General features: G+C 34.6%; 1 protein-coding gene across 1 annotated transcript in view; it reads left to right on the forward strand.

The window, feature by feature from the left end:
* The first annotated feature begins 639 nt into the window (after positions 1 to 639).
* Positions 640 to 23079, forward strand: part of Dg (Dystroglycan) — a 76938-nt gene continuing 54498 nt past the window's right edge. Inside the window, exon 1 of the mRNA XM_077436490.1 lies at positions 640 to 783. The gene's annotated coding sequence lies outside the window, so the exon portion shown is untranslated. The remainder of the gene's footprint in view (positions 784 to 23079) is intronic.

Below are 23079 nucleotides of genomic sequence, written 5' to 3' on the forward strand. Positions count from 1 at the left end.
ATAGTCTATTATTTTCCTTTAAATCTGGGTTTATATTGACATCTAGTGGCAGTTTTTTATACTAAATATGAAAATAGAAAATCTTTAATGGAAAATTGCATATCGTATGTATGTTTAGTGTATTCTCGCATTAATCGTTTCGATTTGGTAATAAAACAAAGAAAACGATAAAGCATACACGAAATCGATGCGCACGTCACGCCTTCGATAAAGTAATTACATCCATCTAAAAATATTCGCCAAAAATGCTTCTCCAAATATTATTGCGGCATGCTTTTATATCGTGCTCGCATTTGGCGGCGACTAGTAACGAGCAAATATAGACAGAGGGCAAAAAAATTGTTCGATTCTAAAATTAAACTGAAATTACGTGCCGCAATGACGCCGCCGAAATCGAAAATCAAAATTAAATTCGACATACAGTCGTAGCGAGAAACGCACACAGATGTCTCGGCAAACTCTCGATTCGACAATAATAACGGTAGTCAGGATTCAAACCAAAACGAAGCAGATGTCTCAGCAAACTCTCGATTCGACAATAATAACGGTAGTCGGGATCCAAACCAAAACGAAGCAGATTCGGGCACATTTGTTTCGCGTGCACCGCCGCTAGGTGGCACTGTGCGGTCTCCACGTGCCACGCCAGATGTTTGGGTGTGCCGTGCCGGTGTCGGGGCGTCAGAGTCAGACGCGTGAAGTCTGTTGCGGCGGTTGGAGGTTCGTCAGCTCTCTCGTCCGTTTGTTTACGTATCGAAAGCGACGTCAGCGGAGCCCCACTTGAAGGTGAGTCGCCCCCCCGTCTCCCCGCGTCCCACCCCTGCACCCCCCCTTCCGCGTGCGCGGCTCGAAGGGCCGCTATCTTCGATTCCGATACGTTTGTTTGTCCACCATTGCATTTCCTAGCGAGAGTAGTCGCGTTTCTTCGATGCACGCTCTGTGAAAAAATGTCAATTTGTGCAAAAAATCGTCTTTCCGGTTTCATGTGTCAAAATGTTTTCGGCCGCTCGTTGCACGCCTAGCCGGTCGCGCTCTCGACGTATCGGAAAACGACGCTGCAATTCTCAAACTGTGTAGCCATCAATGTATATAAATGTGTATATGCATATATACATATATGTATATGCATATAGTTGATCACATGTTAATGAATTTTATCGTATTTGTTATTTAAATTTATGTTGTATTATTATTTTTGGTAGTGAATATTATTGTTTGATTTTGCAGCTTTAAATATACATATGTATGTAGTAAATATTTTTCATTCAACCGAGTCGGTTTTGGTTTGATTCAATTGAAGTCGTCGTTAATGTTTGCTCGAAAACAAATTTGTATTGCACGTCGTATACATTAAGTGGCATTAAGATTGTCAAATTGCTGTCACAACTCAGAAGCGCTTAATGTATTGTCGCATTGACAAGACGAAACTTTGGATGTTTTGTTTGTTTGTTTTTTAAAAAGGTATACATATCCGCGACTGAAGCTGAAGGACGATCGATAATTTCCGGGACTCGAATGATAACTTCTTAAATTACGTCATGCGTTGTTTTAAAATGGCAACTAATTAAATTGCCATTTTGGAAACAATTTCGGTAAGTACATATATATAAATCAGGTTTCGGCCAGTATTTTTCTAACAAAATGGTCACTATTGTGTTATTAAATGTCAGGATAAACAACGAACGCAGTGTATAAAATAAATTGGAAATCTGACGTACAGAACAAATGGATGGAATTGTATATCAAGATCGTACCAACATTGGATTTGATACAAAACAATAAGTAATACAGGTTTTTCATTCCAAATTGGCCCTTTTTTCATTTCAAATTGACCCTTTTCCATTTAAAATTAAACCTTTTTCATTTCAAATTGACCCCTTTGTCAATTTGAAATGAAAAACCTATACCAGCCATTCGTCAAAATAAAACTTTTACCATTTAATATATATAAAGAACGATAGATACTAGCCGTTTAATATAAATACTGACCATTTAATATAAATACTTATCTTTGATATTTAAATACTGACAAAAATAGACTAAAATACTTATCAGCTAAATACAAGCCTTTTAAAATTGTAATTTCAATCAACCTCCATTTTTTCCACCCTTTTCTGTTCTATGGATCAATACTGCTCGAGTCTTTGAACAGTTAAATATTTTTATTAAATAGAAAAGGCTTGTAAAAACTAGAGACAATACAAATATTATTATTAATTGTCTCACTCTATTAATTTAGTTGCTTAATCGCAAACACGCAGTTTAATATAAAACGGTACAAACGGCGGGGATGATATTTGCCGACAGTAATTTCATATTATATATATGTATTAGTCATCGTTTGCGAATAGGCAATCCGGTTGAACCAGGCGTGCTAATCAAATATTATGCCTGTTGGCTGAATTTCAAATATTTGTATAATATTGCGCCTTTCGAACGCAATATTGGCATATCGTTCAAAGAGGTTGCATTTAATAATTACGAAAACTACTTTTTTCTCTCTCTCGAATACGTGAAAATTTCAAAGCCGCTTTTGTACAATTCAATTAGATATGGCGATAGCAGTTGGAACAACAAACCCCACAAAGGGCGGCAGGGAACAACAAGAGGAAAGTTTCGCTCTTAGAGACGAACGCTGCAGCGTTATTGAAAATGAAGGCTCCGTAATTAAATTCTGCGTCGGAAAATTATTCCGCATTTTCTCAATGAGAAAACAGCACGTACCGTGTCGTGTTGAGTACGGCGAATATTGTGGACGTTGTTGTACCTACCCTTTTTTTTAGATTCTCACATGTTGAGAACCGTCGTTTTCTTCGCTGTGCGTAAAGTATACGCTACTATGTACACCCGCACACACTCGACAAAACCAGCTGTTTCTTCACATCTCCATATTTGGAGTATCGCTATGAGGATGCATTTCTGTGGAAGTACAATGCGATCGTTAATTCTCCACCCATGATTTATGTCCGCGTGGATTTCCTCGGTTTTGTTTTTCCATTTTCACCGGCGCGACGGCTGCACTAAAATCTCTATATGGTCGTGGGTGGTTGTGTTGCGGCATAACGGGACTGGATGCATTCCAATTTGTTTACCATATGCTCGTGTTATACCTATATGCAGCTTTGCTGGTAATTTTCCGATTTTCCTAATGTTCAATTCGAATTCGTAATCTATGCAGTGAAGAATTTTGCATGGATTGTTGATATTTTTCAGTCATAATACCGAATATATCTGCATATAAATGGGTGTGTTTGTATCATACTTTGATTTAGTTCTCCAGTAGGTAGGTACCTTGTATAAAGTTTGGGCGTATCGTTAATATTCTGCGATTAAAAGTTTCTTATTTGTGTGCGGAAAAACTAGATCGAAAGTTTGATTGCGCCGAAAATGTATTACGTGAGAATTTCTCGTCAGTTTTGCATAATTCAAAGAAAACTTAACAGCTCAAATTTTTCATTGTGTATACGCACATGCCTACATATGTAGTACGTATTTATTTATTTGAATAATCACTATTGTTTAAAAATTTAGCATGCTTTTATCGTCGCCGTGAATCATTGCGGAAACGAAGTGTTTTTATTTTCTTGCATGCATAAACAATTTTATATTGATGTTTTTATTATGATTGGTCGTTAACGCTACACTAAACACGTAGGAGCCATTTTTAGGTATGGCTTAGTTCGAAGTTGAAGTGTATCTTCCAGTTGTAATATATTTTAACTAGCTAGAATATATTCCATCTAACCCACGTAAGTTTATTCACATGGCGAATTACATTCCAACTGGTCAAAATATATTACAACTGAAAATACAGTTCAATTATAAGTCTACATAGATCGAAAGGTTAGGTTTCCGTGAAAACGTCAACTCGATCAGTAAATTGAGTTGAAAAGTCACATTTTTGTTGTTGTTTTGAACACCTTCTTAGAGCTATCGTAAAACGGTACTCATTACCTGTATTCGTAATATTAACGCATTATTGAATTCTAAATCATTCGTAATAAATAGCATCAGAGCTGTCAAAACTCAACTGTTATATTACAACTGGCGCACATTGTTGAAAGTGTTTGCGCTTGTAGAGATATAATATATCAGTTGAATTGTATTCGATTATAAATGACTTAAAACGCCTGTTGGAATATATTACGACTAAAAATACACCTCGGCTGTAACATACGCACACATACAATGTGAAATTTTTGGTAACTGCTAGCTGGGTTCAACTTATTTAAAGTTGCTTAATAATTTTTGACGACTATACTGGTTTGCGGTGTAATTTTTGCGTATGTGTCAATTGTGTATTATAGAACTTTTCGAGCACTCTGACCTCCATTGTGAAGATGAGGACGCTGATGGATTAAAAATACGCAGGCAGGACCGAAGGAGAGATAGATATTTTAGCGCGGCCTTTTATCGTTTCGCCTCCCGTGGGGAAAATGGAGGTTTCGGGAAAACTCTTCGCCGCCACAGTCGTTTGCTCTCGGTTATGTCTGCTTCTTCTCTTCCCACCTGTCACATTCCTCGTTCAATTTGGTGGCTGTGCCACAACTCGGATGCGCCTCGCTAAAAGTACTCTTCGACAGTTTGTCTATCGGATCGCGAACTTTTCCCACCCTCTTTCTCCCCTTCATTGTACGACCCACTACCACACATAGATTCTATCTGCACGATAACCACTTTAAAACCACCCGCCCCCCTACTATTGAAACAATTTCGCGAACACGGCGATGTCGTGCGAGCGGCTTATTACGGTCGAGCAATTTGTATTCGGTCATACCGAAGACTTGACAATAAATTAAACGAAGTGTTATAATTTGGTATCCAAATACTGCCAGATGTCATTGAATTGTATACACTAATTATTGCAACGAAATCGCATCAATTGGACAAAGAAGAGGGGGTTGATTAATATCATTCATGCATTTATTTCACTAAAATGCTTTTTTCATCTCTCCACCCAATGTAGTACGAAAAGCCAGTTGATTGTTTGGCGGTGACGTAACGGCCCAATGGAAATTCATTGAATTTCAAGGGTGTCAGATGAACAATTTTGGCAATGATCTCTTGATCGTCACCTTGCGATGATTGTTTCCGACTATTATGTACATATGTATGTCTGACGAACGGTCAAATTTTGTCGACGCGTCCTAACGAAAAGTGTCAGCAAATATGCACATACATTTCTCATCCATTTTTCATTGCTAACTTTGTTACAGTATATACATTTGTATGTATATTAGGCCGGAGTGAAAAACGCAAAATTTGGATCGAGGGACCTAGTGGAAAACTGTTACCGTATCAAGGGAACGTTAAATAAAATATATCATTGATTTTAAACAATGTCCTGTGCCTCCAACCAATCGATTTATCTCTAACGAAATTTTGAAATATCTCTTTTTTGAAAGTACTTTTTAAATTACTATTTCAAATGAACTGTATAAGAGGTATGTAAAAAAAAAGCTTAACATATTGAAGTTTATTTGGGTTTATTATGATAAGGTTTGGCTGATTAATGAGAATTCTAAGTCGCCGTTTCGCTCGAGGGTTCAATGGGTGTTTGTATACTATACAGTGTATAGGCAGTACCGGTTTTAGAGGAAAGCTGGGTCGGGCGGCGCCCGAGGGCGCCAAATAAGTTAGGGCGCCGCTCGATGCGTCAAAGGCGCTTTAAATTTTAAAATTAAAGCGCCAAAAGCCATACAAAATTTAAGATTAAAGCGCCAAAGGAGAAATTTTTTTCTAAGGGGGTTTAGAAAAAATTGCCCGAGGGCGCCATTGGGTGTAAGGCCGGCACTGTGTATAGGGAAGCGTTATTTTCAAAAAATCGTCATTTTTATCGTGTTCTCGTAATTATTTTAAAAATAAAATTCGTTGAGAGCTTCCTTGGGTATATACATATATGTATATATTTAATTTGAACAAAAATAATCTAAAAACATTACGTATTTTAGGAAATGTAATGAGATCAAAAGGATCTGTAGCTTTGACATAAAATGATATTTTGCGTAAAAATTGTTCATTTTGGCCTCCTTATATTTCATAAAATTCGTAAATTTGTTGCATATTTAAATCGATTGGTCGAAGGCACAGTACATTGTTTAAAATCGAATATTTTTATTTAACGTTCCTTTGATAAGACGAAAGCTTTCCACTAGGTCCATCGATAAAAAACCAAAATTCGCGTTTTTCGCTCCGGCCTAATGTACACATGTGCACATATCGCTGTGAGTATATGTAAGGTTTTATGACCCAGTTGGGGCCACCCTTTCAAAAGAACGTGATATATGTATATCAAAAGGATTTCGCATGATATAGCAGCAAAGCTCGAGAAATCGAGTATGCGATTAATAATAATATTTTTCTCAGGCATTCAGTTTGGAGTGTGCACCATTAGACTTTTGAGTAAATATTGGCGAAACGAGCGTTCGTTTGATCTTCGGATGCGAATTTGCGGCGCACATATATACATACACCGTGAAGTAAAATTCGAACTGACGTAAGCTGCTATCGACGCGGCTAATTCGAATTTGAACAAACGTTTTTAAATTTACCAGTGGATTTAGTATAAAAGCGGAGTGAGCTGCATTCACTGTGTGTGTGTGTGTGAATGGAGCCAAAAGCAACAAAGACGTCCGCTCGAATATTAGGGGGTCTTACACAATGATACATATGTATATGCATATCCATCGCAAATCGTCTCTCCGTCGTCTCCGTGATTGAATGCAGTGTAGTAATGAGTCGGAGGGGTTCTCGAGACCCACGTCATGTTCTCGACATTTACCCACAATGGCTCTCGGTGTTTGCGGGAAAGATCCCTTTGCATATGCACACGGACTCTTCGAGGGTCATCGCATCGAGGAACGAACAGACCAGATTAGTGCATTAATTGCCATCTAATAAAACTGGTCGGGCATTGGGAATCTGTGGCAATATACAGAGACGTGGCTACCGGACTGCTAATACTCGTATCGTGGCAACGTCCGAGTGACCAAATTTACGGACTCGGTCTGAATGTACTCGTATCGTGTCAACCAAATATAATCGCTGAACACTATTTCGGCCCTAATACACAGTTGCAAAACTATATAGCTATCTTATTAATGTAAAAAATCTTATTATAGTTTTATTGTATTGATTTATTTAAGTTTAAGTTGGGACCATCGTGGCATTACAGAAGTCCCTAATGCGCCACAACGGTCGAAAATATACAAAGAGATGAAAAAAATATATACATACAGACAAAAATACTTTTTCACATAATCATAAAAAAACAATAGCATTATTATAATAGGAGAAAAAGTAAAAATATCAAATAACAAAATACTATATAAGACCCAACCACAAATACAAAACATCCTTGCGAGGCCCAAATGGAAGAGAGAAAATCAAAATTCCATTCATACATTACATCCAATTATCAAAATGATAACTGAGGTCGAAAATATCACATGCAGGCACAGCAGCAATAATTTCATTAAGAAGTCGGATATCTTTTGGAATAGAAGCCATCCGATAAAGCACTGTGCGGGCAGAGGTACAACCATCAATGATGATGTCTACATATGTAATTATTAGGGATATAAAGTCCCAACTATTCCAGCAACGATGGACATGACGTACATATTGCCACGTATAAGCTGGAGAACAAAACTGAATTAATGAGACGTTTCTCCGAAGTTCAAGGAAATTATACCCAAGCATGGCCAAAAGGAAAGGAGTTGGGGTAGTAGTAGAGATATGCGTAATATCCATCATCTTTCCTATATAGGAAACGTAGAAATGATTATATGAAAATGTTTGTGAAACTTTGATCCCGCTTTTCGCTGACCGGCTCTAAGCTGCAGCTCTGCTAAAGAATAAGCAAAAATCTCCTTTGATATTTTCATCAAATTCGCATAAAACGAAAGAGAGGGGGTATATGTATTCGCATGCTATAATACCCATATATTGTAAATGGCAAATGGCTGGTGACCGTAATTTATACACTGAATTAATCTCATAAAGCAGTACTGAACACGAAAGCAAATTATATACCTACATATATGTGTGCTAATTATTTTGATTAAACATTTCTTATGACCTAGTACAGTTAGAGTGTTAGCGGTCATCTGTTGACCCGCTCAAAGTTTCCTCGGAGCAGTTATCATAGACCGCACCATAAAATCCACAATTTGCTCCTGTAACCGTAACTGTTACGAACGAAATAAACGTGGGGTCTCAAACTACCACATCTAGGGACAAAGTCTCGTAGATACGACAAGGTTTGAAAAAAATGTGGGAAATGAACATGTTCAAAGTATACATATAAAAATTTATGCAAGGCTGTGACAGAAATGGTTATAAGACGTGGGCTCGAAAAAGTTACGAAATTTATTATTGATATTTGACATACATAGGTGTTATTTAATTTCGTGAGTAGAAAAAGAGGAAAATATATTACGTTGTGGGAGAAGAATATTATATACTCCTATCTATGTATATGTATTTATATGCATACATACATGCATACTTTCGTATAATGAAATACGCGTCATTTCAGTTTCCTGGAAGTCGGTGGTAGATGTTAATCCAAGTGACAATAGGTACATACGAGATCAGCCCTCAGAAATTCGTCACGATTTCAGAACTACGTACATAAAACCTCATTTTCATCAAGTTGGCGAGATGAAGCTTGTGGCCTACCCCTATACAGCTTTGACACAGAAAGCTTGTAATGTAACTCGATAGTCAAATGCGAAATAATTCGTAGAAATAGATCATTTGAAGTTTTCGTAATCCTCCGAATTATAATATTTTGACTTAAATTTTCCTTTGTCGTTTTAAAATTTTCTAGGGCGTGTGTTTGAAGTTACGAAGTCCAAAGTGTACGGTGGCAGAATAACCCCTTTGTTTTTTGTTTATTTTACGTTCTTTACCAACGCGACGACTGATTCTTTTTCTTTAATTTACGGAATAAGATAATAAGAATTAATTGAGCAAAAAGTGATAATGATGGAATATATAATATATAAATTAAATATATGACATCTGAACTGCAAAACGAATTTCAGGCACATCAAAACTATTTCATAACATATTATAATGTAATATAAATCTTTTTGAATGTCATCGTCTTTTTCTTTCCGCTAGATTTACTGTCTGGTGGCACACGCATCTGTCCCACATATGAAACACATTTTTTAAACAACATTTGTGTACGAAATGCATATGTGACACATTCTGTAATAAAAACATGGCAGCTTAATGTCATTTCTATGATTTGATTTGACAAATTGTCAACGTGCTCCCCCCTCCCAGTTGAAACACATTTTGCGATGATTTTTTTAGGTCCGTTTCCAATGCATACTTCATTTACCGGTTGGGTTTGTTGTGTTTGTCCATCTGCTCCTACCCCGACTCACCCCTTACCGATTAATCTAGATATTTACTTACTTACCACATACTCTTTTTTCATGACAATCGGTGGGTACCCACGGTGATTTTTGCGGTGTTTAATCTGTCTCATTGTTCGTTCCATAGATCAACTGTCACCAATTCATTGTTAAATTTATTTATTATTTTATGAAGGCAAAAAATGAAATGGCCAGTATTTTAATCAATTTCGGTAAGAATATAAATCAGTTTTCATCCAGTATTTTATTAACAAAATGGTCAATATTACATTATTCAATTTCAGTATAAATAACAAATGGACAGTAAAAAAATCTGTCCTAAATTCGCCAGAACAAATAGCAATGCCTGTTTTATGGAATTGTCTATCAATATCGTATCAAACTTGTGGCGATACCAACCAAAAAGTAATACTGGCCATTCGTCAAAATAAAACTTACCATTTGACATTAATACTGACCATTTAATATAAATACTGACCTTTTATTAACCACTTGTATACTGAACGATACAGTAAAATGCAAGCCTTTTATGAATATACACGTACAAATATGAAGCTACTGTACTATTTAGCTGACAGTTTCAAAATTTTACTTTTTTTTGACATCCGTTATCTTTCCATTATTTTTCAATCAAAATGACTTCCTTTGTCGATTCTCTTTCTTTGACGATAACCGAGCTTTTAAACGCCCCTTTTTTTTGGGAAAACCGTCATTTTTTTCTGATTAATTACGTTCTCACTTACACTGGCCATATTTCTTCACTTCCCTCCTACAATGAAAAGCGCTTACGAAATTTAAAATTTCAATAGCCTTTGTTTTCTTTGCTGCTCTTTAAACGAATAAATTGCAGGGCATTCATCAGTTCACTAAATTTACTTCGCGTTGATATAATCACCGCTTACTGTTTTGCATCCGACGATTAAACCTACGGTAACTAAAATAGTTAAATAAATAATGACACTCGAGTGAACTCGCTTAAAATGTTGAACTCTCTATTTTAAGTACCTTTGAATAAATTTCAAATATACAAGGCCGGCATTTAAAATATATACATATATCGACCGAAGCCTAATTTTGAATTCCCTATTTATGTTTAAAATTTTCTTCCATTCCCTTTCCCTTTTTGAATTAATCAAGTTCGCTCCATCCCCCAAACGATATAATATTCATGTTTGAAATTATTTTTAACGAGCGATCCGGTAAGAAATCGACGTCTTCCAATTTTCCAAAGAGGGTGTTTCAGCATCCTCTCGAGTAGTAATGTGAGTGTCTTTCAGCTTCGGAAGCGTTCAAACCGAGTCTTTCGAACTCAAACGAATTTGCATAGAATAAAAAAGTCCTTTGTCCTCGCCAAACGCTGAACATGTGTGCGTAATTTGATCTGCATCAAAGATTGGCGGCTGCATTATGCGCTTGCAGACGTTATCCAGACGTTTCCAGTTTGCTCAATTACGCCAAATTGCGAAGCTTTAATTTCTGCATCGTTAGTCACCGCAATCGACTAAACCTCATTGTATTGAGGCACTTGACATTTCTCATGAAAGACAGCGTATTGAATCAAACGTATCGTTCCTGTTTTTAAGTGGACGATGACACCGCAATTGCAAGTGTCAAAAGATAGCATTAAATGCCATTCTCGATCGAATTGTTTTATTTATATTGACGTTGTAAGACTGGCGTATTATTCATTCATCGTGATTCATAGTTTTTTGATTGAACGTAAACAATATACGATAGGCATAAATGTCACGTTTGTAGCTTTCAGGGTTTTCCGGTCCGACGTGGAATTTTAAAACGCACTAACTTCCATCCGGAATACAAAATTCTGTCCCAGATCGTCAACGCTATTTATCATCCCAGTCTCAGTGTATCGGTGGATTTATCTCGCTATACATCACCCGTTTCCCCCTAAAGAAACAAGTTGAAGAAACCCATATTTTCCTATCTAGCGTAATGTTAGTACCATCACAATTCCTGTATGTGTATAATATACATATATTTTGAAGGTCTCAACCCACATATGTATGTACATATTTTTACAATTTCGTATTTTTTTATATCAAATGAGTTCTGCTTTCTTCACATATTCCAAAACTGGTTAAAGCGTTAAAGTATTAACGATCCGAGTCGATTATAAGTGGTACTTTCAATAGAGGTAAAATAATCCCACGCACGTTTCACCTGCATTAATTCTTGAGCTTTCTATGTAGAGGAACTTGCGCTAACATGCACTTAAAGTGTATGTTAGGCATATTATATATAATACATGGGTACTTTAGAAAAGTTTCCGTCTGTAGGAACTCCGGTTCGATTTCTTCATTGACATTAAATTTTCAGCAAGCGCTTAGATTGCTTACGATGACTGTCATGTTTGCTCAAAGGTGATTCGTTAGCGACTATTCAGGCCACGTTTCGCTTGTTGTGCTTTGATTTATGACTTGCCCTTAATTGTGTCAAATGAAAACACAATCTTGCAAAGTGGCAATATCAAAATTTAAAAAAATCGTTATGCGATACGTTTCGTCGGTTAGCGCGTTTTGTTTTGCTATTCGTTGTTATGTGGGTATCTTTTGATATGGTTTTAAATTGAAACTAAATATTTAGATATAAAATCTGTGTGTGCGGTGTGTGCACATTTCATCTAAACATTTTGTGTTGTGGCCGTGCAGTTGTTGGGTTTGGACCGAACCAGACTATTTCTGTCCTCAGAGTCAACGGCCCTGCACGCCATTATGCACTCTCAAAGTCGCCATTCGACTCGTCACGCTTATTTATTTATTTAATCGGTTCATTTTTATGCTTCTGTTACAATTTAATGGCATTGCTATTCATCCACACTCATCCCCTGATATCATCCAATAAACCAACGACCTCTCCAATCCCAACTAAAAATCGCGTCTTCTACTCATCCTTGAACGTTTGTATGCAAAGTTGTAAACGCCTTCTGAATTGAATGATTTGCTGACGGAAACATTCAATTCTTGCGCTTTTGTCAAATGTTCAATGATGTCATATTACCTGTTTTTGAATACATATGTACATTGAAGTAAGGACTTTTTTTATTGATATTTATTTATTTATTTATTACAATACATAGTATGTATGTATATGTATACTTGGTCTCTAGGAAAAGCGATGTTTTATCATAATACATTCAGTATAAATAATATGTGTTTAATGAAGTCATACTCTATTTTAGTTCAGTAATTAAATGTAGGTATATGCTTACATCTGTATTTATTATAAATTCTTGACTCTCATTGTTAACTCGGTAACGTGAAGAACGTCAGTCTTTTGTGGGGAGTATGTATTTCTCCAAGAAAAGAAATATTCTAAAAAAAATTCATCCGATTTATATATAATTCAAATCTTGCCATCGGTTATAAGTAAAGGCCGGATAACCAAGGTGCCGTCTTGAAAAAAACGGACCCAGAGGGTGCTGTGTATTGTTCATTGCATTGTTAATGGTTCGCCGAACGTTTTTATTTTGGACTCTAGCTTTGTAAATAGAACTAAACCGCCCCGATTCCTAGAAAAAGCACTGTGACTATCCGGTGTCTAGTTATAAGAATACTCGAGAAGTTGCTGAAACTTGACTTTTCAATATATATGTATTATATAATACATATGTATGCACCAACAACAAAATTTAGATTTTAGAAGATTTTTATTGTTCATATATAATATTATGTTCAAGATATATCTCAAATTTATTTTAATAGCTACCGATCCAGTGATCATTATCAATTTTATACGTTATTTTTCTTGTTAGTATTCATAATATCATCTTATTTTAATATTAGTGTTTAAGGCATAATTAAAAATAGCTCAAAACCCTATTTTCATCTCAACAGACTCAAATGACCGTGTAAGTATGCTTAGTATAATTTAAATCATCACCATCATTAGTCTCTCGCCCTTAACAGCTGGATGAAATTCTCTTATATTCCTGCCTAGTTAGTACCCAGTGTGCACAACTGTCATTCCAATAAATCTACCGATTCGACTTTTGGTTTCTTCTACACCTTTGGCATACCATTAAATTGCTTTTTTTTCTCTACCATCCCATTGCCCATATATTTTAACTGCAATGAAGTGGCAACAATAATATTCTTTCTAATAATTATTTAATCTAATAATAACTTCCTTCTAATATTTTTTCCATGCTTGGGAAATACATACGCAAATCGTATGGGGACCGTTTCCGCAAATGACATTGATGCATGATTCATGGGAATGTAATCACCGAGAGATAAAATGGATGTATTTCCGTTTATATAATTAAAATTATGTAATGTATCATATTTACATGTAGATAACGGGCTTAATTTGATAAATCGCTGTGTGCCATATTTCCAAATTGTCAGTTTTCAGACATCCCGCCTGATTACTCCAGAAGATGATATATTTCATCGTCGCTTATTGAAACAAAAAAAAGGAACGTATCGAGAAGAGTTATTACTTAACACTCAATTCATCATACTGTTTTTACTGGTGGCTCCTTTTATGTCGCTTTTTCTCCATATATGTTTATTGGTTCTCTCACGCGAACTACTCTCCCGCCTGTCTCGTCGTGGAGTACGTTTCAATTTTCTAGGCTTGCTGTAATTTCGTGTCTGTAATTCGAGATCATGTCGTAAAATTGTTTAGATGCAATACTTCTAACGTATCGTGTGTCGTTATCATAACCGATAAAATGTTTCCTCTTTGTATTCTACGTATTCCTATTATTAAAGTCGCCAATATATCATAGTATTGTGCGGCGTTTGGAATTTCATAATGGTCATCCCCCGGGAATAATTCGGCAACCGTTCAATTATCGACATGGGTACGTTAATAGCCATTATCCGCCGGTAGTAAACATACCTATCTTTTAATCATTCATGATGAAAGATATATTGCGAAAAAGAGAATTAACCTGTCCCTAATTCGGCCATTAATTATTATGGCCGAATTCATGATCAAGTTTGTTTGTTATATCATTCGATATTCGTAATAATTTACATTGTTTCAATTCACAAAAATTTTGCGTTTTCTGAAACTCAATATTTTTATATTGCTAATACAATAGTATTTATACCAGGGCTGTGGAGTCGAATAAAAATTTACCAACTTCGACTCCGATTTTATTTTATGACTAGTGTTGTACCCGATGAAATATCATCGCATGGGTGGTGGCATATTAAGTTATTAAATAAAATGTGTCGGTCCTGTGTTCGATCCGCATGCGGTCGAATTTTTTTCAAATAACTTTTAAATATATTTATTTTATATTTATATTTAATTGTTTAATATGAAAAAAATGGTAAAAACTACCTACCTTCCTATGTACATATAAACAATATAAAACACCAATAGAAATATTAATTAATTTTCAATAGATGGCACTAAATGCTCAGAGACTTATTTCCCTAGAGGAAACATTGGTAGCAAACAATATATATCGAAGTTTTTACTTTTGTTATAATATTCGTTCATTTTGTTGACCGTGTTTTAGCTGTGACGTACATATGTATGTCGAATAGATATTTTCCCGACGTTTAAAATTGCTAATAATAAAAGTAATAGCGATTTTCAAGATATTAAAAATCAAAGAAATCACTAAAAAGTGACACGTAACCGAATTTATTGAATTATTAAGTACATTAATAGTGTAGGGTATAAATAAAAAGTAGTATGAATCAATGCGAAAAATGGGAATAAAATGAAACCATCGAAACTAAAACCGATTGAGGATACAATCGGTTTTAGCCACAAAACATCAAAATACGTGCAATTCAACGATTGTATTTATAATGGAATTTAAAATCATGATTTTTTATAAATAAATTATTAAATTTCAATTTATTTGTGGATTTACTTCAATAAAATTGGAGACTCTTGTTGACACATACCGTAATACTAATAATTAAAGAAAATATAAAACGGAGTCGGAGTCGTAGTCGGTTATTTTTTTACAAATCCGACTCCACTTAAAATGCTTCGACTCTACGACTCCGATTCCGACTCCAGGGTCCTGATTTATACAGTATTACAGATATTTTCTGTCTGTTACTCGTGATTTTTTTCGCTGTGTCAGATTTCGGTATCACTTCGTGTAAATTGTACTTGAATTGCGACTAACACTTGCACTTAACGTTATATTGTTTCTGGTCTACATTTCATTCTAATTGATGCAAATTTATGCTTCACTTGATGCAACATAATAAGAAACTTCTGTAGATATGTTATCTTTGCATGCATATGTTTTTTTTTTTTGCACGAAACAATTACGTGTATTATTTTCACTGAAAATTTTATCGAACACATAAGGAATAAGCAATTAGGCAGAGGCTATTTTCGGAGGGAAAATTAATCATAAATTTGTACTTTCTCTTTATGTAATGCCTCACATCTATTTTTCCTATTTATTTGTTCTTAACTATGTACATATATGTAGTTATGAAATCAATACACTTTCCAACATTCGAACTTAGTCGAATTTTGTCCCATCTACATATGTATGTATGTATGTACATTTTTAAAATGTATGCAAAATACATTTTTATTATTTGATTCGCACACTCGATTTCGTGTATTCACAAATTCGATTCTCAATTTAAACGTAAAATATACATTAAAATTAAGTTTACTCCCTAGCGATTTTTCAAAATTTTCTTCATTATTGACATAAGCGCTAACAAAGATGAATCTTTTTTTTTGCGCTGTTATACACTACCGTTGACGTCTCATCCATTACTCGATGTAGTCATCGTGTCAGTCTTTATTGTTTAAGTGATAAATTTTGTGACGACTTTTATTGTTTCTTTTTGATCATTAGGCAATTTATTTTGCTCGTGAGAAGAAACAATTTGATATCTGAAAATGTTGCCAACTTCTTCTGTTGATGTGACATAAGCATACACGTCAAGGTTGTCACAGGAGAGTGACTCGAATTGTAATACATCATGTACCTTGCATGTGTACACACGACGTATCTATGTAGGTATAAAGTTGCGTTTTATTATTCTTGATGATAATTTTTTTTCATATGAATTTATTCCCTTTTCAAGATTTCGCCTGATATAAAATATTCTTCAAAATATTTCTTAAACATTGTACTTTATATATGTTTTTACGTATAAATATATAATTTACAACTTAATTTTTTTTTTGCTCCTATTACCAAAGATTGCTTTTAGAATCGTAAAACAGAAATAATGAAATTGCAGTTATTATAAATATATTAAGCAAAACTACGAACACATTTTACGATAATCTTTTCCGTATGTACTATTTGATGTCATAGTTGCTGGTTTTGTCTTGATAATATTGTCAATGTCGATTTTATACGATGTCGATTTTATCCCGAATACTTACCGGGAGAAACCGGGGATTGTAAAAATGAAGGAAACCGTAAAACGCTCGGTTCAAACATTAATAAAACGACGTTTGAAGCTTTTCCGGATTCGCATCCTGTGTTTTTGCAGACTAGTTTCTCCCGTTCTCCCTTTTTCCGTTGGAAAAGTGCTCGGAATCGTTTATATGCACTTTCACTTAATCTAAAATCTTGCGAAACGTTCTTTGTTGTCGGTATTTCAATTTTCATTTCTCAATTCGCAACCACTCCTGATCACAATGGTCGATTGAAAGCTAAATTTCGCCGTTTTTATCTACGGGTCAAATTAATTGTCTTCTGCTAGAGCTATTCTAAAAATAAATGCACATATCGCACGAGTTATATTTTAGTTTTGTTTATAGAGCGATAATTCTTTTGCGATTCCATTGTCATTACAAATATGAATTTTGAATGCTCGCGAGTTTGCACTGTCGTTTTCGCATTGCGAACCGCCGTTTAACGACCCCTGATTTAGATGATGGCGCAATAATAGCAACCAGACGAGAGTGAATCCTCTCTAAGTGCAGTCGGCGTCTGACCTCTCCATTTGCTCCATGTGCGAAGTTGTGTTTGTCTTTTTCATTACCGGATCCCTGTAAAAGCGCATCTCAACATTTCAATGTTCGGCGATGTTTAATCGCTGTTTTATTTTTTCAGATATAAATATGCTGTTTTTAATCACCTATTAATTTCCTGTGTTTCATGTTCAAAAATAAGTAATTTTCCAATGTCGTTCGCTCGAGTATTTAGCATTGATTTGCATTTGGATTGTTTTCCTTGTGAAAATTTTTACTGAAATTGTATGAAATCTAGTTTAAAAAAACAGTCTTTTTAAACTATCATTCACATCGATTCTTTCGTCGTATCGGTATTCGCTTCGCATCGTAAACCCGCTTCGTCTTTCTCGGGCTGTTGCAAAATTGCTCTTCCACATTTACCTCCATTCTGTTTTTTTTATTTTTTTTTCTGGTCTCGCCATTTTTAAATTGATGCCTTTGTCGTGGCATCATTTATATTGTTTATAGCCCCCACCCGCCTTCGGGAAAACTGAATTCTGGTTACATGCTAAATCTATGAATTTTTGCGTTCTTATGTTTTTATGATATTTATCATATACTCGCACGCATATTATTTCAATAAGAGATCGGTTGCGTTTTATGTAAATGTGCGCACGCACGCATGTCGTTATTATTATATATTTACGACCAGGAATAAAATTGTGAATTCAATTTGTCCGAATTTGTTTGAAATGTGATTCTGCATAATATATGTCGTACGTATGTATGTATGTATACATATGTATGTCTATATAACAATGTCGTATTTTTCTGTTAAACATGATTTAAATTGCATTTCAAGGAAAATTTTCGTAATTATTGTACATGAAGATGTGACTCGGCATCAACGGTTTTTAAAACATGCCTTATCAACAAAATTGGTTGTTTGAGTTACAGCTGCTCAGCGAGTTTCCTTTTTTATTTGTTTCTCCGGCTTTTTTCAGACGTAGCTCAGTGCACTGAAATACGTTTGAACAAATATTTTCTGAAGAAATTTTCTTGACTTAATCATCGCCTAGAATAAATCGTCTTGAAGTTAAAAAATTGCGTGATATTTTTCATTTGAATCATTCATTTATCATAAGAAGTGACATTACAATATTCTTTTTGGTCGGTTTTCAATTTCAATATTGATAAGATATTAAAAAAAAGTTTAAAAATTAATCAAAATTTGATTTGTTATTAATCAAAATTAAATTTGTTTCGAGAAATAACTCGCAAAACATTCAATGTATGTAATGTTTTGCGTTAATATTTAAAAAAATTCTGGTGGTTTATAATAAGCTTATTCTTCTTTTCCCAGATTCTGGACATATCGAATTAAAAGTAATTTTATTTTATTTTATTTTATTTTATTAATTGAAAAATCAACAGACAGGATGTACAGAGATAGGTATAAAAAACACAAAAAGTAAATAAATAATATATGTAACACCCGAGTCCAATAATAGATTTTTACAAAAATGAAAAAGATAAATATAAGGAAAACAAATTAAAAAGTAAAGAATAAAGGCATGACAAAATATGTAGTACATTGCATAATTAAACTATAGTATTAAAATATTTGGAAAAGGTTATAAGATAGAATATAAGAAGAAATTGAAATTTACAAATATAAAAAACAAATGAAAAAGGTAAATACAAAATAAACAAATGAAATGGAAAGGAATGAAAGCTATAATATGATTAAATAGCACATTACATAACTAAACTAAAGTATAAAAATAATGGAAATATTGGAAAAATAGAATAGAAGAAAAAATGAATCAATCGGTCAAGATTCTCTTGATGTTAGACCTGAATTGATGTAGGGAAATACCAAACAGATCAACCTCATTCAGCTCTCCGTTAAACATACGATAAACGCGCTGCAGATAAAAATATTTTTGGGAATTAGTATTGAAAGGATCAAGTGAAAAGAGTGTAACGCGTCTAGGGTATCGAACTGGGATTCTGAAATTAACCTTATTCAGTAAATCAGAACAATCAAGGAAACCATTTATGAGCTTAAAGAAGAATATAGCATCAGAATGTCGTCGCCTGACAGAAAGATTGTTAAAAGAAAGGATTTTTAAAATGTCGGAAACAGTAGAATGGGTATAGGTAGGAAAAAGGTAGCGTAAGGATTTAATAAATTTAAGTTGAACTTTCTCAATACAATTAATATGGGATAAATAAAAAGTAATGATAACAATTTGTGAATTAAAGCAAACTGAAATAGTATTTTTGGAACTGAAAATCATACGTACATAAGTATTTTAATTCATAACTACGCTGAGACTACTAATTGTAACAAATGTTATTTGAGTTTGTTATGTTTAGTTCGCTTAAATTAATATCGTTATTTGCCTCAGTTAGTTACGTAAGTTGAGCAACCGTGTGTTTAAATAATCGTGATATTTGTTTTCATTCGACAAATGTTTGAACGTTTCATCGGAATATTTGTAAATAAACATGGAATATAAGATTACTGGATGCGATATATGTAAGATGAAAAATGTAAAGAAAATACAAAGTGTGTGCAGACCGTATCTGAAATGCGCCGAGTTCATTTCATTCATAGTGAAATAAATTTAAACCTAATATTTGTTCACATACTTATTGCGAATATCCTATTTTCAATATGAGCACCAACTTGTCACGAAAAAATTATTTGTAAAAGTATTTGCTCACGTATGTCGGAAACAAATCCTAGAAATCCGTTCAATATATGTACATATTCATAAATAATAAAGCGATACATTCTCCTGAATATCCTCGTATATGAATATAAAATAAATGCCTATAAACGGAAGTTATTGTCGTTAATGGGGTGGCACTTAAATCAGAACGAAAGACACCCGACACGTTATAATTATCGATACGCGTTTTATTGGAATGCGTTCGCGTGATTTGGCACGATACATTTTTATGTATAGTACATACATACCTCCATACTTTGGATTTGAACATAATTTGAGCTCCGGGGGTTCTAACACGCAAAGCTAATCTTATACTATGGTCGAGTTCGAATTTGAGCAGTCAATTCGCTAAAAAGGCCACCACTTCAATACCCCCCCCCCCCCCGTCATATATTTTGGTGGTTTCCACGCCAACATCGTAGCCGGAAAATTTTTCGATATCGATGTTATAGTGTGCCATATTTCAAATTTATGTGAAATATACTTTTCTATCTTAATCAGTTGCTTGATTTTATTAAACCCCTTGCTATCATATTATGATATATGTATGTATGAACATATACATACATATGTATGCTTACATTTGTCAAATTAATGTTATATGTACTCGTACTAATATGTACTCACATAGCTTCACTGGTTACGTGTCAAATCAAACCAAAATCTCGAGGTCAAAATTGCTCCCGAAACCAATAATTTTATCTATTTGTTTATGTTTTCATCTCACAATGACTTATTATATTAATTCTATTGGTTCAGTTTTAAGGTTCGTTTATACCAGCACAGCTCAAGCTAGCAACTAACTGCACGTAAGCAGCAGTACAAAAAATATTATTTAGTACATATTGTGTATATTGGACACATTCATATGTTCCGTAATTTGTATGTGGCGTATTTGAAACAGCAGCAACCGACACAATATATTCATATTTTACGGCAGTATATGTCACCGAAACGTATCAAGCAGAACCGACTTCTTTGGCCGTTGTGGAAGCATTCACACATGACGTGATGTCATAGTGGCGAGTGCACCCGTATATTAGCGAAAGTATTGCACATGAATATTTTCGGAAAGGTCGTATTGTGACAATATTGGCTCGACGATGTGACGCAAGCAATATTGCGCCGTATCACCGCGCTGTTGTGTGTATGTATCACCGCGCTGTTTAATGGATAGGTATGTATATTCATATACATATTCCATTGGTCCATGCGTATGTATTCACCATTCATATGCGTCAATATATAATGTATCAAAGAATACTTTCCGTATTTGCTGGTGACGTACAGTTGCCGCTCTGTACTGTGCCAATATGTATAGAGCTTTAAACTTAGGAAACGAATATTTTAGTAGGTCGTTCCATTTATAATAAAATGTTCTATCTCCGACTTCTCGGAAAAGGCGTCCAAAACCCCATGGTCTTATCGTTCACATACATACATATATGTACAAATTTTCAGTAGAATGGGGATGGGCCAGAGAGATGTTATAAGAATAGAGGGGCCCTTACGAATAAATAATTGTTGTCAATTTTACGCGGTACGTCTCTATAAATACGCTACATCGCACGGAATACAATCGGATCAATTTACTTATATAAATGTATCCCATGTTGTTTATTGTGTGTTTTTGAATGTATTGTGCAATTTTTACCGATGCTTGCCCCTCTTGCGAGTAATATAAACAAACAGAGAAGTTTTTATCGGAAATACGTCGAGCACCAAGCGTCAAATACGACTGATTCTAAAATTATTTAAATCTGTCCGTGGACAGAATGTCACTTGACAACAATATAACACCTAAAGCCACTTCTATTAATATTACATTTCTCTGGGATGGGCCTTCTAAATGCAATTACGTCTAGATTGAGATGTATTAGTGATTAGTAATTTTAAAATTATAAAAATTTGGTATATTGATAGAAAGTTTTTTCGAAGAAAGAAAATACGACGCACTTCAATTATTAAGTATTTGAAAATGTATATTATTAATTTTTTTGTAGAAAAAAATCGAAATTTATATGTATCAACTTATTAATCAAATTCTTAAAGTTCTATTTTCAAAAAATTGAAAAAAAATTCATACATATTTCAAAAGAAAATTGTTTTCGAACAATTTTCCTACAATCGAACAACCCACCTGGCTTCGCCATAACAATCACCCACGCTCATACTCTACTCATTCTAATAGCTTTTGTTTGTTTATAAACAACAGAATAGCTTTTGGCCCGCGACCCAACTGTTGACAATATAAACAACCCCTGATCTTCATCACGTACGCCACCCCTAACACTCCCGTGAACCCTCCGCATCACAGGGCTTCCCAACCTCGCCAAGATCCATCCGCCTTCTCGTACTTTCGGCTACCGCAAATTTACATAATTATAAAACTTGTGTAAAATTTTCTCGTGATTCGAAAACACCGCCTGTCTTTTACGTCAGTATTGATCTATCACGTTCTCGCGCACAAAGTTCTAATACAGATAACACGCCACAGCTGCTGAGTATTTGTGGAGATACCTGGGCCCTTTTTATTAAACTACCGTGATATCGATTCATCTTATACAAATATGGAAGGCAACCAACCTTTTTTATATAATTGATTTTATGTACGTATGTATTATTCGCAGCACACTTAACAGACGCCAAACGCTATGTATCGTTCATTTCGTTCACATTAATTCGAATCGAGGATGTTTCATTCCAATGTATGTAATAAAAGCTAACTCCGTTGTAAACCGAGTATATTACTCGTCGGTTTGAACGTTAAACTGCTATATCAAGATGCACTCGTTCAAATTGTCTACTCTTTCTGTGCATGGTGGGACGTTTTAATTGCTTCCATGTTTATTTTTATCGCTCCAAGCGCACAATTAAGGATTTTTCAAGTGGTAGTTTATTTCCGAATGTATTGTTGTATAACAAATGATTGAAAAGTAAAACTTTCCGATGCTTGAGTGTGTTAATAATATTTCTTTTATTTTTTGTTGCAGGTAAAAAATACACGACTATTTTTGAAGCGTTCATTGGCGTTAATTTTGAGGCGTGTTTGTAAGTATTTTTACGAACGTTTA

The sequence above is a fragment of the Arctopsyche grandis genome, chromosome 8, assembly GCF_051622035.1.
Source record: "Arctopsyche grandis isolate Sample6627 chromosome 8, ASM5162203v2, whole genome shotgun sequence".
In the NCBI taxonomy this organism is placed as follows: Eukaryota; Metazoa; Arthropoda; class Insecta; order Trichoptera; family Hydropsychidae; genus Arctopsyche; species Arctopsyche grandis.